The following is a 13,104-nucleotide window of genomic DNA, read 5'->3' as shown; positions in this document are numbered from 1 at the left end:
CATTCATGATCTAGTAGTCATTCCAATGACAACGATTTACTCATTCAAATGGTAAGCCAATCTTATTTTAAATTGTAGTAATTATTCAGACTTTCATTAAGTCAACAGAAACTTTATCTTTTTTATGCTCTACTCATTAACCAATTTCTTCTTTTATATGAACCTTTCAAATACATAAAGACATTTAAGGCCTTTTCTTTGATAATCTCATGTTTCTTTCATTTTATAATGGTAATTAACATGTCATTTCAACTCAAACATACTTAATTTAGTGGGACCTGACGCTTTATATTGATGTCACAGTTAACTCTCCATGTGCCTTATTGAATTTGTTTCTAAAAATATGGTTACTGCTGAAACCGGTTTGGCTCAGGGTACGGAGCATCAGCCTGCTGACTGAAAAGTCCTGGTTTGATTCCGGTCAAAGGCATGTACCTTGGTTGCGGGCACATCTCCAGTGGGGAATGTGCAGGAGGCAGCTGATCAATGATTCTCTTTTATCAATGTTTCTAACTCTCTATCCCTCTCTCTTCCTCTCTGTAAAAAGTCAATGGAATATGTTTAAAAAAGAAATAATTAATTAAATAAATAGAAATATGGTTACTGCTCTTACCACTTTGTGGTTCAATGATGCCTTTAATTTTAGTAAGTTCTCACTAAATACAGTAATTGTTATCATTTTAATTTATTCTTTCATTACAATTGTTTTTGATATGTAACTCTTTCTAAATACAGAATTGAGCTGTGATTTAGAAAGTTGGATTTTGAGTCAGATTTCCTGGAGTAGAATTTAGTCTATCATGTTACATATGTGTGAACTTGACAAAGTTATTTAATCCCACTATTGTACATGCATATACCTCACTTACACCAGGGGAATAGTAAATATTCCCTGTTATGTAAGATGGAAGAGTAATGAAATGAGATGATGTAAATAATTTTCTAGTGTAGTTTCTGTGACATAAAGTGGACATATGACAAAAGGGAATTTCTGTTCTTAATATCACAATGAATCTGTCTTGCATGGTTGTTATTATTAGTATTTCTCTGAAACTTTGGCAGTCATCATCATAAACTAAATTGGTTTGTTACTTCTAATTAATGAAGATTCTTATGGCTTCCTCTTTCAGAGACTTCATGCCAAGTAGAATCTTCCAAGAAGAAGAAGATACATATAGACTACATTGATAATAGGGGAGAACAAAAGCATACTACCATTTTAATAAAATAGAAAGCATGTGTGAGGGCATGTGTGCATGTTTAAATGTTCTCAAGTAGAGATGCGTTGCATTATAATCAGTGGCATAAACTTTAAAAAAAAATAGGCTTCGTTTAAAATTATTCAAAGTGTCTATAAATGAAATTATGCTAAACATTGAAAGGCATATTTAAAATTTGAAAATAAAAGGCAACTAGTCTAATGGGAGAAGATATTTGCAAATAATACCTGTGATAAAGGGGCTAATATCCAAAGTATATAAGAACTTATACAACTCAACAACAACAACAACTACTACAACAAACAAACAAACAGTTTAATTAAAAAATGTGCTGAGGACCTAAACAGATACTTTTCCCAGGAAGACTTACTGATAGCCAATAGCTATATGAAACAATGCTCAACTGCATTAGCTATAGGGGACATGCAAATAAAGTCCACAAGGAGATATCACCTCATAGCTGTTAGAATGGTTATTATCAATCAGTCAAGAAATAAGTTTTTGAGATGATGTGGAGAAAAGTGAAGATTTGTGGGAATGAAACTTGGTGCAGCCTTTATGTAAAATATTATTGAGGTTTATAAAAAATATAAATAATAGATTACCTTATCACCAGGAATTCCTTTTGAGAGAATCCAAACGAAAAATGTGAAAGCACTTATTGATAAAGAAATATGTATGTACCTAAATGCTTATTGTAGCATTATTCACAATAAGCAAGACATGGAAACAACCTTGGTGCCCTTTGACAGATGATTGGGTAATGAAGATGTGGTGCATATACTACTCAAACATTAAAATGTGAAATATTGACATTTGTGTCAACATGGATGGATCTTGAGAGTATCATGTTAAGTGAAGTAAGTGAGATGGAAATTGATAAGAACTATGTGACTTGATTCATATGTTGGATATAAAACAGAAATCAACAAATTGAACAAATAAATCAAACCCAAATACATAGATAGCAGTAGAGTGGCTACCAGATGGGGCGGATATTGGCAGGGAAATAAAGGAAGTAAAATGGAGTGAAATATTTGGTGATGGATGGAAACTAAACATTGAGTAGTTAGCACACAATATAATATACAGATGATGTATAATAAGTTTTACACCTAAAACGGATGCATTGTTATTAACCAATGTTATCTCCCAATAGTTTTAATTCAAAAAGAAAATAAATGTTTATATTTTTCAATGATAAAAATGTGCACTATTAATAATATTTTCCCAAAGTGTGATACCCAGGGGTACGGGAAGAGTTTAGTGGGGGTACACTTTGCACCAGAGTTCGGTGGGGATATGTACTGCACCATGCTTAGCTGCACTTAATTCTACATTCTCATGAGTACGAGGGGTACTCAGCGTTACAAAAATTATAGAAGGGGTACACATATGTCAAAAGTTTGGGAAATACTGATCTAGAGGATGCAGATTAAATAAGGAGAGAAAAAATATTACTGAGGATTCATTGAGACTATGGAGATGGGTAGAAAAGACTCCTCTAAAATATGATTACTTGAACTATGAGAGGAAGAATGTATAATTGTGAATTAGGAGAAATTCAAAAAGCACAAGCATTTGGGACTAAGAGAACTGAATTTTAAGATGCACATGTGTTGGTGAGCTTGGTAAAGAATATATTTGAGAGAACAGTAAGGTAGCAAACAGATAATTGGGGTCAGGAGGGACAGAGTATGTGAGGAGCACAATTGAAGAACCTGTACTATTCTTTAAAGTGCCTCTCATGTTGGTAACTTTATGTTCATTTGTGGGTTATAAGCTCTAACTGGTTTCGTTCACCATTGTCATTCTAGGGACTTATCGGGTGCCTGGCACACATGAGGTGCTTAACATATACAAATGTTAGATGTATAATACAGATTGAGATCAATAGCATCAAATACAAAACACAAAAAAGAAATCTTCAAGGTCATCATCTAATTGGTTTCCTTTTGCTAAATGAGGAAACCAATGACAATTTTTAATTCCAATTTCTTAAGGAAGAACAGTTGTTTTAAAGCAACAGATAACATGATATTCTACATTAATTCACTAAAATATTTTTGTTAAATTCATTAACAGACCAATACAGCCAGTTCCAAATTTAATTACTTTTTATTCCGCTGAACAGTTAAGGTGAGTGGCAAAACGAGGCAAGGAAATTAGCCTGAGAACTGAATAACAGAAATGATTATATTATTTGGAGACAATATTGTGAATACTGAGATGAAACAATAATAACAACCATATAGAACTATTAAGTTTCATCAGTAAGTCAAATCTGCTGCAAAATAGATAGAGAATGACATAAAGATAGCCAATCATATTAGTAACAAAACAGACAATACCTCATACATGTAGATCTCCAGTGAGTAGTTAATGAATAAATTGTTGAACATGGAAATCAAGAAGAGCCTACAGTTATGGGAAAGTGTAGAAAAGAGTGGAGATTCTTTGGAAAATAATTTTCATTGAGGAGAGGCTCTGGACTCCAGAGAGAGGGAAAAGAAATTAGAACAAAAACTGTCAAGACAGGTTTTAGGGAAAACTAAAGTACCTTCAAAGTACAGGGTCTTCAATGTCTGTTTTTAAAAATTAATTTCTTTATTGATTAAGGTATCTCATAATTGTCCTCAACCCCTCATTCTAATCCCTCCTTCCCCCCCCCCCCTCAAGTTTTCAGGCTAGTTTAAATTGGATAATTGAAATAAGTGAATATCCTAGAAAAACTAATTGCACATGACAAAAAGCTGTTCCTAAAGTGTTAAAATTTTTAATGGTAGTTCATCTCAGGATAAAATCTCACAATAGAAAATGAACCTAAAGCCGTCATATTAGAGTGCAAAAAATTAAAATTTAAAAGCTATCAGGACTACATTATAAAATTTTCAAAAGCCTCCTAATATTTAAATCAAAAAAGGGGGAAAGTAGAAGAATACCATGTAAGGAAAAATATTCTGAAAGTAAATTACAGGTAGAAAATTTGTACTTTAGAAAATTAATTGCAATGTCTTAAACTATATACTACAGGACTGTCCCCGTCTAATTATTCCAGAGGTAAAGCCCAGTACCCACTTTGTCTCATTTCCTTCTCCTTACACCAGAACTCTCTGGAATACAGTGACCTTCTCTGAAGGGTATCACTGAAGCTTTCTGTCCTACAAGGTCTGTCCCTTGGAAGCTCAATTGAGCTTTTATTTGGCTGGGACCAGAGAATTAAGGAAAGTGGCAAAAGGTACATGTTTAACCTTTCAAGCATCTCTAGGGTCGAATTCTCAGAGGTCCTCATTAAGTAAATTGTTCTGCAGTCTTTTCATTCTCCAAACAATTCAGATCCCTCCCATGGGGTGCAAAGATAAAAGAATGGAAAAGTTTTTCTCTGATGCTGTGTTTGTATAGGCATCAAAGCTGGGAGATAAAATTATTTCTTCCAAGAAGAAACACTTCTTTCTTTGATTTGACTTAAAATTGACAAGGTCACCAAATGTATATTTGGTGCATTTTCTAACATCTATGTAAATGTCAAGCCCTTAAAGAGGCAGAGCACTCCAATGCACACTTTCTTGCTTAACTATTTAGTATCTGCAGTGATTAAAGCACAATTTACATGAGAGGGAGGGAAACTTAGTTGAAAGTATTCTAGGCTAAGAGAGTGACTACAGCTCTGGCTCACAAATGCATAAGCTTTGAAAAGTCATTTCTCTTCTGTGTCTCCATCCCTATAGTATCTACAATGTGCTTTGGAGAAAGTTAGATTTTTAAAAAATATATTTTATTGATTTTTTACAGAGAAGAAGGGAGAGAGATAGAGAGCTAGAAATGTCAATGAGAGAGAAACATTGACCAGCTGCCTCTTGCACACTCCAGGGGGATGTGCCAGCAACCAAGGTACATGCCCTTGACCGGAATGGAACATGGGACCTTTCAGTCTGCAGACTGACGCTCTAGCACTGAGCCAAACAGGTTTTGGTGAAAGTTAGATTTATAGAAAAAATATCAAGAACCAAGGGAATCCCATGAAATCAGAAACACCAATCAGAAAGGACATATGCACCCCTATGCTCATAGCAGAACAAGTCACCATAGCTAAGATTTGAAAACAGCCTAAGTGTCCATCAGCAGATGTGTGGATGAAAACACGGTGGTACATCTATACAATGGAATACTATGCTGCTGTAAAAAAGAAAGAACTCTTAACCATTTGCAACAGCATGGATGGACCTGGAGAGCATTATGCTAAGCAAAATAAGCCAGTTGGAGAGAGATAAATATCACATGATCTCACGCATTTGTAGAATATAATGAACAACATAAACTGATGAACAACAACAACAAAAAATAGATCCAGGGACATAGAAGGATTGAATAGACAATCAAACCTCAGAGGGAAGGCAGGAGGGTGAGGGGAAGGGTAAGATCAACCAAAGGGCTTGTATCCATGCATATGAACATGATCAATGGACACAGACAATAAGAGGGTGGGGGCATGTGCTGGGGGGCCAGAGTGGTTGGGGAGAGGTCAATGGGGGGAATAACTTTCAACAATAAAAATTTAAAATAAATAATAAAACAAAAATAAAAATATAAAAGTGACAAGGTGTCTCCTCAGGAATGTTTAATTGCCTCAGGAACCAAAGTCAGAAACCAACTTTCTGTGATGTTCTTCCCTTGAAAACCCTTTGAGGGTCCATGTATCTCTTGGTGTGCATAGAGTCACCATGGCAAAGAGGTCCTTTCAAAAGAGAAGCAGAGCTGTTAAGTAGTTTGGTTCTGTCGAAAGGACCAACCAAATGTGGGCTCTGATTTTCAAAGACACTTGTTATGTGTGCACCTCTTCCCGGCTCTGGTTCTCTGGGCTGCAGAGCCTGGCATGGGATTGAGAACCTTATGATCCTCAGCAGGAACCTTTGCATCTGAGATATCCCTCCTGAACCTCAACCTCTGCCCATGAGTGTGAGGACAGCCATTTTTGTGTCTCCATACTTTTTTATAGTCTGGATGTAGATTGTTCCGTAAATCCTTGGTTATAAGACTTCTGTACAGCTAGTTTTCTGTTGATTATTCAGGTTGATTGTATTTTAGTTGTAATTCTAGTTTGGTCCTTGGAGGAGGTGTGTGCTTTGCACCTACTCTGCTGCCATCTTGAACTGATCACATTTTCATGTGCCTCTTGTCCATCTATATGTCATTTTCAGAAAAATGTCTATTCAATTCTCTACCCATTTTTAAGTTAGATCATTTGGCTTGTACTATCAAGTTGTATTATTTTTTGACATATTTTAGATATTAACCTCTCGTAAGATATATGATTTGCAAATATTTTGTACACTTGTGAAGTTTGTTTATTAATTTGGTTGATGGCTTCCATTGCTATGCAAAGATTTTTGATTGGATGTGCTCCAATTTATCTACATTTGATTATTTTGTTTTTGCTTGTATCAAGTTTTTGTATGAGTTTTTGGGAGAACCTCTTCCATGATTTTCATTAGTCTGTTATAGGGGAAGAAGGTGAATGAAGTACACCAATAAGAGGATCAGTGGGACAATCTATAGCTTCTGCTTCTGTAGGTCGTCTTAAGGTTACAACTGATACCCAAACGTGAATTATATTTTCTTAAAATCACAACCATTTCTGGATGAACACTGATCTACCATGACCGAGAAGATTAAAAATGGAAAATTCAGATAAAAATGTAGTGAAGGGAAGACCCTGGATTTCCTCAGGTTCAGACAGGATGAACCTAAAGCAGCAACCTCTAGTCAATAGAGCCTTTGCATGGAGAAGAAGTCTTTAGGGCTCACAATAGAAGCAATAATTTCATTTGCTGTAGAAAATAATGAAAAAGTTATAATGACCTCAATGGTATGATGTCCATTTTAGGTATCTAACCTATTTCTAGTCACTCAGCCATAGTTCCATAAATCTTGCTTATTGTCAGACTCTTGAATGTTTCTTGAATGTCACCTAACATATTCTCCATTAAAATTTCTTCTCCTTTTTACTCAGTATGCAAGCATATTCTCCTATTAGCAGCTTTTCATGAGTACTAAGTATTGGGAAGATGTGGAAAAATATGAAATTTCTTTGAGAATTCATGAGAATTTGAACTGGTATAGCCACTTTAAAAGGTACCATGGCAGTGTCATAAAAAGTTAAACATATATTAACAATATGACCCAGTAATTGTACTACCTAAGACAAATGAAAATGTGAATTAGCACAATGTTCACAGCAGAATTATTAATATCTCCAATCTGGAAATATCTAAATGTTCATCAACTGTAACTATAAGTGGCCTGCAGAAGTGGATAAGCAAAATGTGGTGTAAACATACAATAGAAATCTATCCTATATAATAAAGAGACAGTATGCAATTTGACCATCACTCCAATACACAAGATGGCCACCCCATGTGGACACAAGATGTCTAGCAGGGGAGGGCAATAGTGAGTGATCAGGCCTGCAGGTAAAGGCAGTTGTGAGGGAGCAGGCCTGAAAGGGAAGGTAGTTGAGGGTGAACAGTTCTTCAGGAAGGACAGTTGGTGGGGGACACAGGACTGCAGGGGAGGCAGTTGGGGGGGACCAGACCTGCAAGGGAGGGCAGTTGGGGGGAACAAGGCCTGTAGGAGAGGAAAGTTGGGGCCAATCAGGCCAGCAGGAGAGCAGTTAGGCATTGATCAGGCTGATAGGGGAGTGGTTTGGGGGTGATCAGACTGGCAGGCAGAAATGGTTTGGGGAAATCAGGTAGGCAGGTAGGTGAGTGGATGGGAGCCAGCAGTTCTGAATTGTGAGAGGGGTGTCTGAGTGGCCCTTGAGGCCTAATCTTGGTGGGATCAGGCCTAAATGAGCATTCAGACATCCCTTGCGGGTCCCAGATTGGAGAGGATGCAGGCTGGGTTGAGGGACACACACATACTCACACACGCTCACACACACCCTGTGCACAAATTTCATGCACGGGGTCTCTAGTTCTGCAATAAAAGAAATAAAATATTGACACATACTTTTACATGAATGACCCAAAAAATGCACCAAATATAAGACAGATAGAAAAGGCCACATATTTTATGATTCAATTTATATAAAATATGTAGAAAACACAAATGTATTAAGACAGAAAGTAATCAGGGGTTTTCTAGGACTAAAGTGGAATTTGTAATTAACTTTAAATGGGTGAAAAGGTATTTTTAAGATGATAAATTATCATACATTAGATTTTGTTAATGATTACATAACTCTACTATAAATTTACTCAGATAATTTAACTTACTACATCAATTGAAAAATTTTATGTGTGTAAACTATATCTCAATAAAATATTAAAACAAATTTTAAAGAGATTTTTCTGGAATTACTCAATGTGAGTTAAAAACTTTTGTTTGAACAGGACCTGCTACACACCAACATTCTGATGCTTACCACTCCACAGTGCAATCATGTGTAACTCTCTGGTTCCTTCCTCAATTTGTAGAGTAGACAATAAATACGCATTGGATTAAATTAAATCAAGATAAATTTAAGTCTCACTAAGTAAGTCTTCCCTCCATAACAAATTATGGCTTTTAAGTAATTTTTCAATCCTTCCTATATCCCAAACAATTGGTTTCTATTTTTTCTCCAAAGTCCCTAATTCCTTTCATGATATTACCTTAATTGGTCACATTATTAGCCCCTGTTTGATTTTTGTTCACATAGAAGCAGATGCTGAGCCAAGAATTTATGTGCAAACACTTTATTGGAAGGAGTCAGGAACATGGATGGGAGAGAAGGGAACTGATACACAAAAGAAAATATATCGAATGAAGCTTCCATTATGGCACATACCACTGTAAATAAACAGATTTCATCTCCCAGGGAAATTCCATTAAATGGTAAAAACAAAACAAAACAAAACAAAACAAAAAAAAACCAAAAAAATATAAACCTCAGCATTATTCCAGATAAAGGATGAAAGACATGCTATAGCCCACACTTCTCCATCAAGAGCTGTCTCTGATGGGACATAATGCCCTGTCACTTCTGCTACCACATATTGGGCAAAGTAGGGTCCAGCTGGTATGGATGTTGCCATTCATGCAGTGGAAATGGTGAGAGGATCTCAGGGAATGGGGGGAAATGCTGACAGCATGTACTACTCCATGCTTCCTTGCAGACTCAATTCTGTTAACATTCTTCCCCTAAAGAATTAAGTTCCAAACATGTTCCACACATATTTTTCCTGAGACACCCCTACAGAGTTCCATAATAAAATGAGATCACATGAGAAAACAACTCTTTTTGTATTGTACTCATTATTACATGGTTTGGGACTCAGGGGTCTATCTCAAAACTGCAATAATGAAAAATATAAGTCAAATAAAAAAAGGAGCCCTAACCAGTTTGGCTCAGTGGATAGAGCATCAGCTTGAGGATTGATGGGTCCCAAGTTGGATTCTGGTTAAGGACATGTACCTTGGTTGTGGGCACATCTCTAGTAGGACTTGTGCAGGAGACAGGTAATCAATGTTTTTCTCTCCTTGGTGTTTCTCTCTGCCCTTCTCCCTTCCTCTTTATAAAAAAATCAATAAAATATATTTTTTAAAAAGGAAATGAAGGAAGATAGATGGAAGGAATAATAATAATAAAGAATGATACTTCTCTGTTTTCTAGGTGACAAATTATTATAGGGCATCTGATGAAACCATCTTTCAAATCTAGATTCCCACTCTGAACTTAAAAACCACATCACAGTTCCTATATAAGGTAGGATAGTAAAGTCAGCTTGCCAGGCTGTAGCACAACTTTATTGCAGACTCTTCTTTTAAAAGTGAAGTGAATGAGTGAAAAATCTCTAAGAGACATGCTTTTAAGATGAAATGAAGGCATCCATTTGAAGAAACAAGTAGAGTCCTGATGTCATAAGCATGTTGTGCTGATTATGGTATGATTTTCATATAATTTGATCTGGAAAAATAAGCATACAATTCAATTAAGGTGAAGATCAGCAACATATGAGGACAACATTTTGGGAAAGGAAATCAACACTTGATAAGTGCTTTAAATTTCAACTTAGAATTATTTTAAAAAAATATTTCTATTGATTTCAGAGAGTAGAAGGGTGAGGGAGAGAGAGATGGAAACATCAATAAGAGAGAATTATTTATTGGTTGTCTACTTCATGCCCCCACTGGAATCAAGACATGGGTATATGCCCTTGACAGTGAATCAACTCTGGGATCCTTCATTCTGCAGGCCAATGCTCTATCCACAGAATTAAACCAGCTAGGACATAAATTTAGAATTCTTAAGAAGAGCTGAAAGAATTTGATGAAACATGAAAATTGTAGACAGCATTTGGGAAGAAAAGTAAAAAAGGAATTTTTGAGGGAGTAGCTAAGAAGAAAATAATACAAATGCAAACAAAAGCACACCTACTTTGTAAATAACAGAAATCAAGCCTGTCTTTGAGGTGTGAAAAAGAACCAGATATTCAAATTTGCATAATTTACCTTTTGGCACACAATGTACCCTTAGTTCTGAGGCCAGTGATCCATCACAGACAAGGTGCTGCTAGGTTGAGGAGCCTTCTCAGGGCCCCCTTCACATCCTTGTTTCTCAGGCTGTAGATGAAGGGGTTCAGCATGGGGGTGACCACAGTGTACATTACTGAGGCAACTGAGTTTTGTAGGGAAGAATGGGTCAAAGCAGAACTGAGGTAGACCCCCAGGCTCGTCCCATAGAACAAGGAGACCACGGAGAGGTGAGACCCACAGGTGGAAAATGCTTTATATTTCCCTCCTGCAGAGGATATTCTCATTAAAGAGGAGACAATCTTAGAGTAAGAAAACAGAATTCCTGTAAGAGGAAGCACGCCCATAAGGGCAGCAAACACATACAAGACAATGTTATTGATGAGGGTGTCAGAGCAGGCCACCTTGAGAATCTGAGCCAATTCACAGAAGAAATGTGGGATTTCAGTGCCGACACAGAAGGTCAGCTGCCTCACAAGAAGAGTATTAAGCAAAGAGACCCAGAAAATGATGAACCAAGACATCAGAACCAAAAAGCCACAGACTTGTGGGTTCATGATGACTGTGTAGTACAGGGGGTGGCAGATGGCCACATACCGGTCATAGGCCATCACAGTCAGTAGCAAGGTGTCCATTCCACCAAAAATCAAAAAGAAATACAACTGAATGAGGCACCCAATGTAGGAGATGGTTTTCCTTTGTGCCTGGATATTCACCAGCATCTTTGGGACCGTGGTGGAGGTGAAAAGGATGTCAACACAGGACAGGTTGGCGAGAAAGAAATACATTGGGGTGTGAAGGTGGGAGTCAGAGCTGATGGCCACAATGATGAGCAGGTTTCCAAGCACAGTCAATAGGTACATGGACAGGAACACTCCACAGAGGACCGGCTGCAGTTTAGGATCATCTGAGAGTCCCAGGAGCAGGAACTGTGATGCTTCTGTCTGGTTTTCTGCTTCCATGAAGCTGGCTTTTCTTATAAAGAAGGAGGCAAAAGCAACATTCAATAAAGGCATCTAAGGGAGTCCTCAACTTTTGATTTCACCTTTGTGTAGACATCCTTCATGATCTGGTAGTCATTCTAATGACAATGATTCACTCATTTAAATGGTAACCCAATCTTCTTTTAAATTGTAGTAATTATTCAGACTTTCTTTAAGTCAACAGAAACTTTCTCTTTTTATGCTCTATAGACTTGTTCTAATTCACTCATCTGAATTTATGGACATTCACCAATTTCTTCATTTATATGAATCTTTCAAATACATAATGACACAAAGGCCTTTTCTTTGATAATCTCCATGTTTGGTTCATTTCATAATGGTAATTAAAACATGTCTTTCAACTCAAACATCTTTATTTCTGTGTGACCTGATGCTTTATATTGATGTCACAGTTAACTCTCCTTGTGCCTTAGTGCATTTGTTTCTAAAAATATGGTTACTGCTCTTTCCACTTTGTGTGGTTCAAAAATACCTTTAATTTTAGTAAGTTCTCACTAAATATAGTAATTATTATCATTTTAATTTATTCTTTCATTATAATTGTTTTTGATATGTAACTCTTTCTAAATCCAGTATAGAACTGTGATTTAGAAAGTTGGATTTTGAATCAAATTTCCTGGAGTAGAATTTAGTCTATCATGTTACATATGTGTGAACTTGACAAAGTTATTTAATCCCACTTACATGCATATACCTCACTTACATCAGGGGAGTAGTAAATATTCCATGTAATGTAAGATGGAAGAGTAATGAAATGAGATGATGTATATAATTTTTCTAGTGTAGTTTCTGTGACATAAAGTTGACATGTGACTAAAGGGAATTTCTGTTCTTAACATCACAATGAATCTGTCTTGTATGGTTATCATTATTAATATTTCTCTGAAACTTTGGCAGTCATCATCATAAACTAAATTGGTTTGTTACCTTTATTATTTATTGCCATGTAGCGCTTCTAATTAATGAAGATCCTTATGGCTTCCTCTTTCAGAGACTTCATGCCAAGTAGAATATTCTAAGAAGAAGATACATATAGTTTACATTGATACTAGGGGAGAACAAATGCACACTAGCATTTTAATAAAATAGAAAGCATGTGTGAGGCCACGTGTGCATGTTTAAATGCTCTCAAGTGGAGATGTGTTGCATTATAATTAGTGGTATAAGCATAAAAAAATAAGCTTCATTTAAAATTATTCAAAGTGTCTATAAATGAAATTATCCTAAATATTGAAAGGCATATTTAAGATTTGAAAATAAAAGGCAACTAGTCTAATGGGAGAAGATATTTGCAAATAATTCCTGTGGTAAAGGGGCTAATAGCCAAAGTATTTAAGAACTCATACAACTGAACAACAACAACACAA

At 36.2% G+C, this 13,104-nt stretch overlaps 1 pseudogene; it reads right to left on the bottom strand.

Moving 5' to 3' along the window:
• Positions 1-10,682: 10,682 nt before the first annotated feature.
• Positions 10,683-11,792, bottom strand: LOC118731237 (annotated as a pseudogene).
• Positions 11,793-13,104: the final 1,312 nt, after the last annotated feature.

The sequence above is a fragment of the Pipistrellus kuhlii genome, unplaced genomic scaffold (genome assembly GCF_014108245.1).
Source record: "Pipistrellus kuhlii isolate mPipKuh1 unplaced genomic scaffold, mPipKuh1.p scaffold_m20_p_30, whole genome shotgun sequence".
In the NCBI taxonomy this organism is placed as follows: Eukaryota; Metazoa; Chordata; class Mammalia; order Chiroptera; family Vespertilionidae; genus Pipistrellus; species Pipistrellus kuhlii.
Note: the sequence above shows the minus strand (reverse complement) of the source record. Positions and strands in the feature narration are given on the sequence as shown.